This window comes from Myotis davidii, unplaced genomic scaffold (assembly GCF_000327345.1).
Source record: "Myotis davidii unplaced genomic scaffold, ASM32734v1 scaffold13, whole genome shotgun sequence".
Classification (NCBI taxonomy): Eukaryota; Metazoa; Chordata; class Mammalia; order Chiroptera; family Vespertilionidae; genus Myotis; species Myotis davidii.
In genome coordinates, this window is record NW_006286243.1 from 3,773,097 (window position 1) to 3,778,541 (window position 5,445).

General features: G+C 34.5%; 1 long non-coding RNA gene across 1 annotated transcript in view; it reads left to right on the top strand.

The window, feature by feature from the left end:
- Positions 1 to 2,353: 2,353 nt before the first annotated feature.
- LOC107182114 overlaps positions 2,354 to 5,445 on the top strand; it is a 68,451-nt gene continuing 65,359 nt past the window's right edge. The window contains exon 1 of the long non-coding RNA XR_001512835.1: positions 2,354 to 2,460. This is a non-coding gene — a long non-coding RNA (uncharacterized LOC107182114). The remainder of the gene's footprint in view (positions 2,461 to 5,445) is intronic.

A 5,445-nucleotide genomic window follows, 5' to 3' on the forward strand; every position in this document is an offset into this window, starting at 1 on the left:
GTTGAATCTGATACTATCTCCTGAAAGATAGTATCAGCATTGAGTTGAATTGTAAGACACCCAGCTGGTGTCTGAAAATTGGTGGTGGGGGGGAAACCGCTTCTTCCACATTGGAAATTGGGTCCAGAATTTTATTATCTACCTATTGAGACTTAATTTGTGGGCTAACATATGGTGTATCCTAGAAAATGTCCCATGTGCACTTGAATGAATGTGTATTATGTTGTTGTTGAGTAGAGTGGTCTTGGAATGTCATTTAGATCTAGTTGGCTCATTGTGCTGTGTACATCCTCTATTTCCTTAGTTTTCTTTGCCTGGATGGTCTACCCATTATTGTGAGTAAGGTATTAATGTCTCCAACTTCTATTGTTGAACTGCCAGGTTCTCCCTTCAATTCTGTCAGTTTTTGCTTCATATATTTTGATGTTCTATTATTAGGTGGATAAATACTTATAATTGTTATATTTTCTTACTGTATTGAACTTTATATCAATATATAATGTTCTTTGTTTCTTGTAAACTTTTATAATTTGCAGTCTATTTTATCTGATGCTACTATAGCTAACCCAGCTCTTTTTAGGTTACTATATGCATAGGATATCTTTTTACATGGTTTCACTCCCAACCTGTTTATGTCTTTGGATCTCATGTGAGTCTGTTGTAGATAGCATACAGTTGGATCATGTGTTTTTTCCATTCTGCTAATCTCTATCTTGACTGGAAAATATGAACTCACCAAGTTCCTCCTATGTGTAGGCACTGTGCTTGGCCCTAGTAATAACACCATATATGAGACAGAGACCATCTGTGGCCCCAGGGAGTTAATGTGCTCTTAGAAGTATACAGCATTAAAAATTAATTATACAATTAATTTCTCACAATTATGTAAATCATACAAGGGTAATATGTAGATGGATGAGATTCAGAATTACATACTTGTGATTAAAATCAGACCTAATTAAATAAGTCTGGAACTGACAAAAACAGCTGTAGTGTAAATGTTCATCTCTCTCCATGACTTTACTTGACATGCTACTTACATATAATTTTTCAATGTATCACTATTTCTCTTTATAATAAAGTACATCCAGAAACCATTTCAATGTTCATAAATAGACCACAGTGGATTTGCTGGTAATGATAACCTTTCTTAGAAACAAGTAATATTAATCTGTTTAATACTTGTTTTCATCACCAGAACAAACACTTGGTGTTTTTCTTAGGACTGCATTATAGACATTAGAGATGGAAAGAGCAAAGTTGGCCACAAATTGTCAATTCTCCCTTAAGAAAATGTCTAAATCTCCAGGAGCCTGTCTGGCCTCTTCATTTCGGTCCACCACTTTAGAATGATTGCTTCAGACTCCCAGTTGTGTTGGACAGAGATAAGCACTCCTAAATGTAGGCACCAGGAGGTAGCTGTGGTGAGGTAGGCTATTTCCCAAAGCTCTGTGATTGTCTCGATTATTCTGTGGGCTGGCTGGCCATGCCTTGTCTGATTACTTCCTTCTTCACATTTTTGATTTTGAGTTATCTTAGCTAAAAGTTTAGCTTAATTTTAAAAACTCTCTGAACTCTGCTTATTTAAATGAATTTAAGTAGATTCAATATCCTCAACCTCATTATACGCTGCACCAAATTCATTAATAAATCAACCATAATTCAACTTGCTTCTATATAATGGATTTTTGCTGGAGGTGCTGTAATTGGAAGAACACCACCAATTGCTTGTTATTTAATCTAGTGATTTATACAGATTTTTAATGCATATAATAGGAAACCAATTAGCATTAAGTTTCATTTCTCAATTAATTTTTGGACTCTAATAATTAAACATAGCTACCTGAAATAGCTGGTAATGAGCTGAAACATGATGAAAATATAAGCTATTAATTGACTCATCAATTCATATGACACAAACTGTTCATGTAACACATTTTTAAAAATTTTGAAAGAAAATAGTTCTCTTTGGAGACCGAGGCTAGAGGATGGTCATAACCCTGGGTAAGAAACGCTAATTTTCTCTTTCAATATAAACTTTGTGAATAGTTTTAAGCCCAATAAATCTAAAATTTAAAAATGGACTTTAGTAAGGGTGGCATGTGCTGGAAGCCTGTGCTGTCACAATGCAGAGATTTTGTCAGGCCATGCAAATCTATCACAAAAGCCTATGTCCTGCAAAGGTGGGTAGGGTTCCCAGTTTCTGTTTTGGTCAGCTCTTTGCATTGTTGATTGATTCGCAGTAGTGCTGTTGTCAGTATTTTATCAATAGTCACATAGATCTCATGACTGGCATTTTGCCTGTTTAAAACCACCCTCTTCGCCGTTGTAGAGAATTGGGACCTTGAAGCCTGTGGGGAATGGCTGGTAGCAGTTTTATTATTATTTATGAATTCATCAGAAAGGAATATTGACCTCTAATTAAAGCCAGAAAATTACTCCTGGAATAAATTGCTAAAGGTCAGTTTCTTTGCAAAGAATTTGCTATGTGTCTGTGTGCTTTATGTTATCACTGTTATAAATAAGGCAGCACTCAACCTATTTGTAAGACTAAGTGACGGTAACTAATTGTTACAGCAGTTTTTGCTTTTTGATATTGACTTTCAATTAAACTTTTCTAAATTTTTTTTTGTTCTTGGTATGTTTCTCTTCTGAAGGTGGGAGAAACTGTTCTGTACTAAAAGCAATTAGATTATTCCTTTTTTTTTTTCTTGAGAAAACTAATATGTGTATTTTTGTTCTAAGAGAATTAAAATGGCAAAAAATACTTTGGAACCCCATTTTCTAACAAAAGAGAAAGTCTTTCCCCAACTATAGAAAGTTCTAGGAAAAGCATTTGTCTATTTTGGATTAGGATATCAAAGTGAATCAAAATACTGTAATAATCAAAAGAAATATTCAAAGGAACAGCCTCACTTGAGAATTTGGCACAGTGAATAGATATTTAAATATTTAACAACTCTTTTTATCTTTACCTGTTCACAACTTATAAACAGGGAGTTGGAATGAAATGAAAAAGCTGCCTATTGACTTTGAAATTACAGTAGTTATTGTGCTGAGGGTTTCAATAACTTCCCTCTCTCTGTCAGAAGGTTCCACGTTCACTCTTGCTGCTGTTAAATTAAATATGTGCCTAAAGAGGTGTTCATGCTATGTTGTTCATGCTTTGTTCACTCATATTTTTAGATGATTGAGGAGGTTTTGAAATTTATCAACTCTGAAAAAATGTCCTAGAGGTGATTTCTGAAATCTTGTTGTTTATTAAATTTAATGATAAGGGCATGGCCGGTGTTGCTCAGTTGTTGAGCATGAACCTATGAACCAGGAGATACAGTTCCATTCCTGGTCAGGGCACATGCCCAGGTTACGGGCTTGATCCCCAGTACAGGGTGTGCAGGAGGCAACTGATCAATGATTCTCTCTCATCATTGATGTTTTTCTCTCTCTCTCCTTCTCCCTTCATCTCTGAAATCAAAAAAATATATATATTTTAAAACATTTAATGAGTTGGTTTAAAACATCACAATCTTTCTAATTTAAGCCTTTAGCATTGAGGCTCTCAGCTGGCGTGAGCCTGTCAATGTCTGGAGACATTTTCGTTGTCACAAATGGGGGTGGTTGTGCTACTGGCAGCTGGTGGGTAGAGGCCAGGGATGCTGCTAAACACTTTACAATGCACAAGACAGACCCCAACAACAAGCAAGAATCTGGCCAAAAATATTAATAGCGTGGGGGGTTGAAAAACACTGATTTTGAAAAATATGATAAAATGTTGTTAAATAGTAACAATGGCACTAAAATTTCACTTGGGAAATAGAAATTTAAATAATAATGAGGTGTCTTTATCACCCATATGAACAGCAAACAGCAAAAAAATAAATAAATAAATAATACTAGTTCTGGCAGAAATGGTAGGAGGCAAGGACACTCATCCATTACTGGAGGGAGTAGTCTGGCAATACCTATTGAAAATGCAAGTACAACTTTCCTTTACTCAGCAATCCCTCATTTGAAAATATCAGTACACAAAGATCCAACTTTTTTGTTTTGGTTAAAACAATCACTGGAAAAAACTGAATATTAACAAATAGGAGAATAGCTCATAAGACATCTATAATATAGAACAGTGATTTTCAACACACTGTTGAAATAAGAATTTTTAAAACATGCAATACATGACTATTTTTAGGGATATGATCTCTTTTCCCTTAGATTGTCAAACAAAAACAAAAAGACAACAATCAACATATTAGCTGTCTGGCGTGAATGAATCAAAATTATACCTATTTTTTTTGTCTGATAGTTTTTGGTGTGCCACCGAATTTTAGTAATTAGTTTATGTGTGCCATTAGATGAAAGAGATTGAAAATAGATGATATAGAGTATTATGCAGTTATTTTAAAATACATGTAGTGTTAGAGAAGGTTATCCATGATGTCTTATTAGATGAGAAAAATCAGTTTCATAGCAACATGTATATTATAAGCTCATTTTTGTAGAACAAAAAGCCAATATCTTCTATACATTTGTATATTTTTAATGAGCATGTGGAAGACTATTCAGCAGATGTTTAATTTGGTTGCTTCTTTTGAAGAGATAAGAATGAAGTTGGCTAGAGGTTATTTATTAACTTTTTCCTTTTTCTATTTGCGTTTCCGTTTCCAATTCTAAAGTTATAACATTACTTTTCTGACTTACAGACAATTTAACAAAGATAACCTTAAGAAAAGTTTGTATCACTCTTCTGGGACTATTTAATGTTTAGTATTATTGTCTTGTGAACTTCATGGAAATGTATGGTTCGGTTAGTATAATTACAGAAGGATAGTTGGGTTTTATTTTTGTTTTGTCGATGAATGCTGAAATGAAAGGAATTACAAAATGAGAATTTATGAGGAGATATTTTTGTATACATTACACATTTTATTCTATCACTTATGATATGATATAGTTCCATATGATAACAATTGCCTTCAGTAAGAAAATCTTAATGTGATCGTGAATAGTGAAGAGGAGCAACCGTGAACTCCAGAGTTGTCTCCCAGCTTGGACCCATGGGCCAGTCACTCAAGCTGCCCAGGGACCTGTTGATCAAAGGGCACTGTTGTTTTCCTTGATGTCAACTTCAAAGGTTAGGAACCTTTCCTGAATCCTTTATTATCTTATCTTCCTGTTTGTGGATGGCTTTAGTGTCTCAAAACATAGAAATTGTTGGAGATGGGATTTGATTGTTTACATTTTATTAAAAATTACATGTGAACACTTTGGTGTAAATAGTATAGTAAAAATATGGCATTGGCTACCATGGAGCAAGGGAAAGGACAGTGAGAACATTTAAGGATCTGCACCCTCTTAAGACTTTAATTATTATTAAACCACAACAGGAAAGCATTAACCGATTTGATCACTCTGTCCCATCCCTCCCCTACAGAATCAGCCAACACT